Source organism: Dipodomys ordii, unplaced genomic scaffold, assembly GCF_000151885.1.
Source record: "Dipodomys ordii isolate 6190 unplaced genomic scaffold, Dord_2.0 Scaffold22, whole genome shotgun sequence".
Lineage (NCBI taxonomy): Eukaryota > Metazoa > Chordata > Mammalia > Rodentia > Heteromyidae > Dipodomys > Dipodomys ordii.
In genome coordinates, this window is record NW_012267238.1 from 2,719,383 (window position 1) to 2,730,131 (window position 10,749).

Here is a 10,749-nt window from a genome sequence, read left to right on the forward strand (position 1 = left end):
TAGAGCGCTTGCCTTGCATGCATGAGGCCCTGGGTTTGATTCCTCAGCACCACATAAGCAAAAAGAAAAAAGCCAGAAGTGGCGCTGTGGCTTAAGTGGTAGAGTGCTAGCCTTGAGCTGAAGAGCTGAGGGACAGTGCACAGGCTCCACGATCGGACCCAAAAAAACCCAAAAAACTTCTAATTTCCTCAAAAAAAATATGGCATGATCAAAGTAACAGTTGTTATTTATAGAATATCTTACTTTATGCAAGATGCTTTGTAAGGTATTTCAAATTTCACAAAGTCCTATAAGATAGCTAATACTTTCATTTTACTGGGTAATAAATGTAATCTCAAAATGTCAAGCATAGACATGAGTGTCAGAGGCTCATGCCTATAAGCCTAGCTACTCAAGAGGCTGAGAGATCTGAGGATTGCAGTTCAAAGCCAGCCCTGGCAGAAAAGTCTGTGAGACTCTTATCTCCAGTAAACCATCAGAAAACCGGAAGTGGTGCTGTAGCTCAAGTGGTAGAGAGCTCGCCTTGAGCTGAAGAGCTGAGGGACAGTGCCCAGGCCCAGAGTTCAAGCCCCATGACAGACAAAAAAAATGTCAAGCATAGTGTCTTAGATTACATTAATCATTCACATGTACAAGGATAATCTTCAGAAAGATATATAACAAAAATGATGGCCTGCCAGCAAGGTAGTGCTAGGAGTAGAAACCTGTAGGAAGTCTCTATGTAGACCATGTAATAGCTCATACAGCTCCTTAGGGCCTACTCTCCTCGCATCCCAACCCCATTTCCTAATAGAGACCCATACGAGACATGGGTCCATGACAATGAGATGACAGTGATTTGGGGAATCACTATGGTTTAATAGACTTGTGTCCCACAGTGGCCAACATCTCATAACAATGCTATATGCATAGATCTGTAGAGTCCTGTAAGGGATATGAAGTTTTTAGTCACTGTGTTGATACAAATCAATGATACAGTCTTTTTTTTTTATTGTGAAAATATCGTACAGAGCAGTTACAATTACATGGGCAAGATAATGAGTACATTTCTTATCGAGCATTGTTGTCTCCTCCTTTGTTTCCCCTTCCCATCCCTTCCTCCCAACCCGCCCCACTCTACCTCCCCCCCCCACACCAAAGTTGTAAAGTTCATTTTTCAACATATTGATTTGTACATCTCACTGTTGCAATAGGTCCACCTGTATCCCTATTTAAACAATTTGTTTTTTCCCTTCCCCTCCACAAATTATAGCAACATCAAATATAGTGAAAGCAGGGGTTATAGCATGGGGGAGGGACATACAAAGCAACAAAGAAATCACCTTATAAATATGTTAGAAACAATTGCATGAAAGCAAAAACATTTGAATACTTATCTTGGGGTTCACCTAACATCAACTTATCTGACATTTTCTGCTTGTCTCAGACATATACTGGTTATTGCAAATAAGGGAAACCATGGGACCTATGTTTCTTTGGGCCTGGCTTACTTCACTTAATATCATTTTTTCCAATGATACAGTCTTTTAACAAATACTTATAATTCTTTTTTTTGTCGGTAGTGGGGCCTGAACTCTGGGCCTGGGTATTGTCCCTCAGCTCTTCAGCTCAAGGCTAGCACTCTACCACTTGAGACACAGTGCCACTTCCAGCTTTTTCTGCTTATGTGGTGCTGAGGAATTGAACCCAGGGCCTCATGCATGCAAGACAAGCACTCTACTACTGAGCTACCTTCCCAGCCCAAATATTTATAATTCTTCTATTAGATATATTTCATTCTACAGTAAAACTGAGACTGTGGATATATTTCCATTAAGATGATTTTTGTTACTGATTTACAGAAACACTAACTTTCATGTTATTATGTAGCTTAGCAGATATTTAGAGGCACTTTGGGGTAGAAACTGTTGGCTCTTCTTTTCTTTCTGGGCACACAGTAGGACTCTATACTTCCTTACTGCTCCTGCTATTGTTAGGTATGACCATATGACTAAGTTCTTTCTATTATATGAGCAGAGTAATATATGACACTTTCTGGGCTAGATCTTAGGAGAATAGGTATATCTTCACGACAACATCTCTCCTACTCAATGACTGAATCTTAGTCACAGCCTCAGTTTTGGCCAGGTCAATGATGAGACAAAGTGGTAGAGCCACTCTGTTACCTGAATCTCTGAATAAAACTTCATGAGGCAGAACCCACTCATCTGCTCTTAACTACCCCATAAGAAATATTTACTTTGTGTGAATAATTTCATTTTGTATTTCCCTATTTTAGTTGTTTCTCCTTTGATATCAAATTTATATCTTGCAGTGGGATGTGGCTAAAGCAAAAGACTAAAATCACAGGGTATCTGTTAAGAGACAAAGTAACATAGCAAGGAAATGTAGTGAAGACTGAAAAGCAAGTAATGCTGGCTATACATATAATAATTGTTGCTTGTGATAACAGGAAAGCAGGCCAGAGTTACAAATCAGCCACATGATTTAACAAACCTATCATTTCCTTTAGTCTTATATGATTTAAAGGTCAATTTTTCCTTCTTCAAAAAGACCTCAATATCATATCTTCCATAATCTGTTACTTTCCCACTGATTTGAAATCCACCTTTCCCCAGTCTCTGTGGTCCTAGGGCTTAAACTCAAGGCCTGGGTGCTGTCCCTGAGCTTTTTTGCTCAAGGGTAGTACTCCACCATTTGAGCCACAGATCCACTTGGGGAAGATGGAGGGAGTGGGAGAATTGAAGATAAGAGTCTCCAATTTGCCGGGCGCTGGTGGCTCATGCCTGTAATCCTAGCTACTCAGGAGGCTGAGATCTGAGGATCGCGGTTCAAAGCCAGCCCGGGCAGGAAAGACAGTGAGACTCCTATAAACCACCAGAAAACTGGAAGTGGCGCTGTAGCTCAAGTGGTAGAGCGCTCGCCTTGAGCTGAAGAGTTGAGGGACAGTACCCAGGCCCAGAGTTCAAGCCCCATGACCAACAACAACAAAAAAAAAAGAGTCTCCAATTTTACAATTTCCCTTACTGTACTGGCTTCAAATCATGACCCTCAGATCTCAGTCTTCTGAGTAGCTAGGGTTACAGGTGCAAGCCACCAGTGTCCAGCCTTTGCTATAAAATTTTAATGTCTAACTCCAACAAGAGTTCAGAATAGTAGATAAAATTTTCACTCCTGTAAGGCTGAGGGAAAATGCTAGCTTTTATGTATGCTCCTCTCACTTGAAAGATAACTTTGAGATTCTCAATGTTGTTGGCACTCTCAACAGATATACTCTAGAGTGTTTTTATTTGAGGCAAGAACCAAAAAAATCCCCGAAGCTTCCTGGTATATCTGTATTTATTTTACTAACTGAGGACAAAGGTCGGGAGGAAGAGCATCAGCGAGTAAACTAGAAACTCTCTGTACACTCTAACTTCTGTTGGTCCTGCTTGGTCACTCAGATGAAGCCGCCTGCCTCTATTTTAATCCCAGAAAGATATGTAAAGTCTGTGAGGGAAAACACAAATTAGCTTTTAATATTTTTAGAGTAATTCTACTTTTGTTGTTTTGGTTACTTAACCTCATAAGCTAAAACTTATTTGACCTTCCCTTCCTTTAAAGTTACAAAGAGCTCATTACTTTTGTACATCCAGCAAAACAGTATCCATTTTGTAGGGCAACAGAAAATTCTCACTTCTGTAATTATCTTGGGTATGGGGAACCAAACAGTATGGGAGAGAATAATGAAGAACATTGGAATTTCAAATAAACTCTGTTAATAAGGATAAAGAAAGGCAAAGAAAGATTTTGAAATGAAGAATTCCCAAGGTATAAGAAGGACTAATCAGAAATTTCAGGATGAAAGCACAGAGTTAACTATGCTTAAGGAAGGAGGTACATACTAGCCTCTCACCACTATTTCCTACTTTTGAACAAAATCACTTTTGTTGATTGCACTATGAGACAGACAGATGGCAATGTAGGAATGGGAAGGTCCAACACTTGGGGGAACTCAGTACTGCTTACACCTTATGGTTTCCAGCTCTAATACTGCAACTTCGGATTTTCTTCTTTAATGTTTGGTATTAAAATATGCTTTTTACCCTCCTAATTCTTAGTTGCTCTATAAGTATATCAAACCCATGTGTTTCCCATTTTTTTTTGTTATTGATGTTTTGTTTTTGTTTCTGGTAGGTCTTGGGGCTTAAACTCCTGGCCTGAACTTCTTTGTGCTCAAAGTTGGCACTATACCACTTGAGCCACAGTGCTACTTCCAGCCTTTTCTGAATAGTTTATTAGAGTTAAAAATTTCAAGGACTTTGCTGCTGGTGTTGGCTTTGAACTATGATCTTCAGATCTCATCCTTCTGAGTAGCTAGAATTACAGGTGTGAGCCACTGGCACCCACCTTATTCCATGTTGTTTTGACCTCTGCATTTGGTGCTATTTTAAATACAGGAAGTATGTAAAGTTGAGATATTGTCTTGAAGGAGACAGGGAGAGAAGGAAGGATGGAGAAAGGGAGGTAGAGAAAGAGAAAGAAAGAGAGAAAGGAAGGAAGGTAGGTAGAGATGTAGAGATAGATAGATTAGATTAGATAGATAGATAGATAGATCTGACACCCAACTGCTTCCATTGAGATAGAGTCTTGCAAACTTTTCTGTCCTGGCTGACCTGGAATCACAATCTATCTGATCCTAGATTTCCATGTACTTAGGACAGGTTTTTTTTTTTTTTTCCCCCATCAGTCCTGGGGCTTGAACTCAGGGCCTGGGCACTGTCCCTGAGCTTCTTTTGCTCAAGGCTAGCACTCTACCACTTGAGTCACAGTGCCACTTCTGGCTTTTTTTGTGAATATGGTACTGAGGAATCCATTCCAGGACTTATTGCGTGCTAGGCAAGTACTTTACCACTAAGCTACACTCCCAGACCCTAGGACAGGCATTTATTAGCATTTTCAGCTATTGGTTAAGAAAGGATCTTGATGTTCAAGCTTGCATCAAACCACAATCCTACTGATATCAGTATCCCAAGTAGGTAAGAATTATAGGCATGACACAACACCAGGCTGATAATTCCACTTAATTCAATAGTCTTTAATGTCTCTTCATTGCTTGTAAAATAGACTTAAATCTTTTTGGCAGGGCAATGTAAGCCATTCACGTAGTCTTCCTGTAATTTAGGCCCTTCTTTTGCTCTATATTACTATTATATAATATACTGCAGAAATACTGGACTACTAATAACGTTATGCCAGGATTTTTGTTGTCTCTATAAGTAGAATGTTCTCAGTTTGCCTATATGTCAGGAAAACTGATTCAGTACAGTGAATTTTTAGTAAGTACTCTTTTGTGCAATGAAACAAGGGTAAACAATATACAACTCCTTTAAGACATTTATATTTTCAGATGATATAAAAGAACTCATAATTTAAAAGCTGCTTCTGTAAAGTCTTTTTGACTTCCCTCACATTTTTTATGATCTCATTACTTTTATACATACTGCCACTGCCACATTACTTAGAGCAAAATGGTTATTTACTTGCCTGCCTAACTACATTGTAATTCTACATGGATAAAGACTGTATTTCTCATTTTGGCATTGCAAACAATGTCACACATTAATACCTCTATACACACACACACACACACACACACACACATATACACACTCACATATAGAGAAAGAGTACTGTCTAGACCAGGGATATAACTGTGAGCAGTAATTATTCTCTTTTTGCTTTCATCAGGTTTGTAGTATACAAAGGTTAGGAGGTAAAGACAGATAATATAATCAAATATGCAACTGCAAATTAAAAGGAATTTATGAAGGAAAAATAATTGGTGCCAGGAGAATATATAAGAGTATGATGTAGTTTCTCTACAGAAACAGACTACAACTGGGATATGAATCCTGATTAAGAGTTAAGAAAGCAAATGTGAATAGGAAGTAGGCACTAATATATGAAGGAGCTTGATACTGCTGTAGAACTTAAAGGGAATCACCCATTGAAGTACAAAGAGTGAGAGAAGAGACAGGAGCCAAAGATAAAGACAGAGAAATATAACAGTCCACAAACAAAAACAAATTATGTGTCCATTAACAGGTGAATCAATAAATAAAATGTAATATATCCATACAATCCAATAAAGCACTGATACAGGCTACTAGATCGCAGATGAATCTTGAATATACTGTGCTAAGTGACAGAAGCCAGACACACATGGTCTTCTATTATGTGATTCCATTTCTATGATATGTCTCTAAGAGGAAAATCCAGAGACAACAGATTAGTAGTTTCAAGGAGTTGGGAGGTATAGAGGCAGGGGTTTGGGGCTTGTTTTTTGAGTGATAGAAAAGTTCAGGAGTTAGACAATGGTAATGGTCATACAATTGTGAGTAAACTAAACCCCACAAAATCCTACTGAGGAGGCTGAGATCTAGGATCATGGTTCAAAGCATGCCCAGGCAGAAAAGTTTGTGAGACTCTTATCTCCAATTAACCACTAGAAAATCAGAAGTGGTGCTGTGGCTCAAGCGGTAGAGCGTTTTGCCTTGAGCTGAAGAGCTGAGGAACAGTGCCCAAGCCCAGAGTTAAAGCCCCACAACCGACAAAAAAAAAAAAAAAAAGGTAAACTATATAGTACATGTTCTATATTGCAGCTTTTATTTGTTGTTGTTGTTGGTCACAGTGCCTGAACTCTGGGCCAGAGCACTGTCCCTCAGCTCTTCCGCTCAAGGATAGCACTCTACCACCTGAGTCACAGAGCCACTTCTGGCTTTTTCTGCTTATGTGGTGCTGAGGAATCAAACCTAGGGCCTCATGCATGCAAGGGAAACACTCTACCACTGAGCCACCTTCCCAGCTCTATATTGCAGTTTTTGAAAAACAATAGCTAGGCAGAGATCAGAACCTATAAGGCCCTTTTTTATTGTTGTTGTTGGTTGTGAAGCCTGGGTACTGTGCCTCAGTTCTTCAGCTCAAGGCTAGCCCTCTGCCACTTGACACACAGTGCCACTTCTGGTTTTAATTGGAGATAAGAGTCTCATAGACGGGCTGGGAAGGTGGCTCAGTGGTAGAGCGCTTGCCTTGCATGCTCAAGGCCCTGGGTTCGATTCCTCAGCACCACATAAGCAAAAAGAAAAAAGCCAGAAGTGGCGCTGTGGCTCAAGTGGTAGAGCGCTAGCCTTGAGCTGAAGAGCTGAGGGACAGCGCCCAGGCCCAGAGTTCAGGCCCCACAACCGGACCCCCCCCCCAAAAAAAAAGAGTCTCATGGATTGTCCTGCCTGGGCTGGTTTTGAACTGTAATCCTCAGATCTCAGCCTCCTGAGTAGTAGGATTACAGGTGTGACCCACCAGTGCCCAGTGTTTTCTTTTTGCTGGTCCTGGAGCCTGAACGCTAGGCCTAAGAGCTGTCCCTGAACTTCTTTTGCTCAAGACAAATGCTTTATCATGTAAGCCACAGCACCACATCTGAGTAGGTTATTAGTGATAAGACTTTCTTCCCTGGTCTGGCTTCAAACCATAACCCTCAGATCTCAGCCTCCTGAGTAGCTAGGATTATAGGTGTGAGCCACTGGCACCGGCTTATATAAGGCAGGTTTTTCAGTTTATCCAACAACAAGAAGCTACTAAAGAAAATGGAAACATGGCTTAAGTGGTAAAGCCTCAGTCTTGAATGAAAGAGCTAAAGGAGAGAGCACCTGGGCCCTGAGTTCAAGTCCCAGTACCATGCCTCCCTCCAAGCCACTAAAGCACATCTGTAGGCACATTGCAGATGTTACAAATTTGCTTTTTGAGTAAATAAAAAGTCATAAAAATGTATAATCTAGTACTCTCTTTATAACACTGGAAGGCCTCAGGTGGTCCTGAAGCTTTCATTCACAAAGGACTATGTCTCTCCAAAGGGCCTTCTGTCATATCTGCTATTTTTACCTGCAGTTACTTCTTGAGGTATCAGTAAAAGAGAATCCATGAGGATTAACCAGCACCAGAAGGCAACAGGCAGTATTAGAACAACTGTGGTACAGGTCTCTTAGAAGAGAGCCTTAAACAAGAACCCCTCTTGGTAAACAATATTTGTCTCTAGTTATACTGAAATACGTAAATTATAATTTCTAGATATAGAGGGTATTCTGATTTCTGGAATGATTGCTGCCATGAAATTCCAAGAAGTTGGCAGACATGCTACTTTGTAGTACTAAAGACTTGAGAACTTTTCCATGAACACAAAACCTGCTTAAAGTCAGGACACTTCAGCAAATTCCTCTCACTCTAGGATACCAGCACTCTCTGACCAATACTTCTTAGAGTTTTAATCACTTTATAAGAATATTAAAATTTCTACAGGCTAGGAAATAAAACCAAAATACAGCTATTCTCTCAAAAAACTAATAGCTAATATAAAGGCCTGTGTCTAAGAATCTTACATGAAAAACATGGTTATTATACACACATTTAAATATGCATATACTTGACATTATATATCCTACCTGTAAACACATTTTTAGAAGTCAATTTAAGATAGTACACATAGGATATCACTTAGTACACATAGGATATCACTTAGGCAGCTGGTTTTCTTACATCTTCCAAACTTCATCCTTATTGTCAGAGCTAAGTTAATTCTTGAACTCTCTAGTGTAGAACGTTAAATTCAAGGGTAACAGTCTACTTACTCCCTTCAAAAACCTGATATGAGAGAATGAGCTGCATCCCAATGTTTATTATCTTCATCTATAGACTCTCTCCTTCTTGGGTTCATTTCATCTAACTTGGCTTTGAGTTATTTATATCTGGAATAAAAATCAGATTAATGAATTGTGTAGAAAAGCTGACTGGCATTTAGGCTTAACTACCATGTGTTGTTAGTTAAGTTTTCTGAGTGTATGTTTGAGAGAAAGAGAGATAGGGCAGTCTTTTAATGTTTTAAGTTTAGAGAGTATTCATTCATTCTTCTATGCCTTACAATAGTGGAAATTTGGATAAAATAATATTCTCTTTTTGAAAAGGCCTAACAAAGTAGAGGAAATTTTACTGATTTTAAAAACATTTCAAGACTATAAAAAAGTTCAAGTACTAGAATCAAGTTAATATGGCATGTGTTGACTGCTGAACTTAAAACAAAAACATTTTAAATGTTAGCTTGACATGAAATTAAATCAGAAATTATAAAGCCTTGTCTGAAATAGAGTTCAACAAACTCCACTATGTGTTGTCATAAAGAAATAAAACTCTTTAAGTTTAGGAACTTTAATGAACAACATTTAACAGTTGATCATGAGAGGTAAATATCACCTGCCTTATACAAGTAAACCTCGCTCTCTTTACAAGAGGGCTTTTTGCTCAGAAAATATTCATTTGCAACCAGTGACTATTTTAAACTGTGACTAAGCGCCTCAGTGTCAGAATATCTCAACTGTATTTTGTGACATCATATCAGCCTGAGAACCATAATCAACAGCAACCAGAAGACCAGCAAAATGAGTGGACCTGCCTTTTCAAACTGGTTTGAAAAGAAAAACAAAAACAAAACAAAAAAATAGAGGGAGATTAAACCAAGAAAACCCAGTTAGAATGGCCATTTTCTTTTCTTTTTTAAATTGTGATTGATTACATAATTTCCCAAATTTTACAGTATTGTGGGACAGTGATACTCAGTTAAAGTCACAAACACATTCTAACTTTCCTGGTGCAAATTGTCTATCACAGTCTATAACATTTATGAGTTCTATGAGTTTTGCAATAGTTATTTCTTCCATATTGGGTGGTATGTACATTTCTTTTGTTTTGCATAGCATCAGCTGTTCCATCTTTCCCATTTGTTCGCTCTTTCCCATTTGTTCCCTCCCTCCCATCGCTGCCATTAAGTTGCTTAGTTCATTTTGGGCAATGTCCAGTGCAGCTGAAGGGTCCCACTGTTGTATGTTTTCCCCTGATTCCCTCTAGTTCTATGTCGTCTTCCTGGTTCCCCTCCGGTGTACACTTATATACCATACATGTGATCAGCAGCATGGGGTTATTTAGTAGTGGTTCGACCAGATGAGCGAAAGTTCTTTGTTTCTTAAGTCCTGTTAATTTTGTCGTATCACCTAACATTTTGGATTTAACATCCACTTTTCAGGGAGACCATGTACTGTTTGTCTCTTTGCTCTTGGCTTACCTTGCTCAACATGATTTCTTCTAGCTCCATCCATTTCCCTGCAAATGTCATTAGTTTTTTTTTTTTTTTTTGGGTCCGGTCATGGGGCCTGAACTCTGGGCCTGGGCGCTGTCCCTCAGCTCTTCAGCTCAAGGCTATCGCTCTACCACTTGAGCCACAGCGCCACTTTTGGTTTTTTCTTTTGCTTATGTGGTGCTGAGGAATTGAACCCAGGGCCTCGTGCATGCAAGGCAAGCGCTCTACCACTGAGCTACCTTCTAGCCCTATTTTGTCATTTCTAATGGTTGCATAATATTCCATTGTGTATAGATACCACAATTTTTGGATCCATTCATCTGTGGTGGGACATCTGGGTTGTTTCCATATTCTAGCTATTGTGAACAGTGCTGCAATAAACAAGGAGGTACATGTGTCCTTGTATACTGGTTCCTGTTGTTCAAGATAGATGCCTAGAAGTGGTATGAGTGGTATCACTGGGTCATAAGGGAGGTCAATATTGAGCTTTCTGACGACCCTCCAGACTGCTTTCCAAAGTGGTTGTATAAGTGTACATTCCCACCAGCAGTGTAATAGGGTTCCTCTTTCTCTGCATCCCCTCCAGCATT

General features: G+C 39.5%; 1 protein-coding gene across 1 annotated transcript in view; it reads right to left on the bottom strand.

Moving 5' to 3' along the window:
• Fchsd2 (FCH and double SH3 domains 2) overlaps window positions 1–10,749 on the bottom strand; it is a 214,724-nt gene that overhangs the window by 76,141 nt on the left and 127,834 nt on the right. The window lies entirely within an intron of this gene.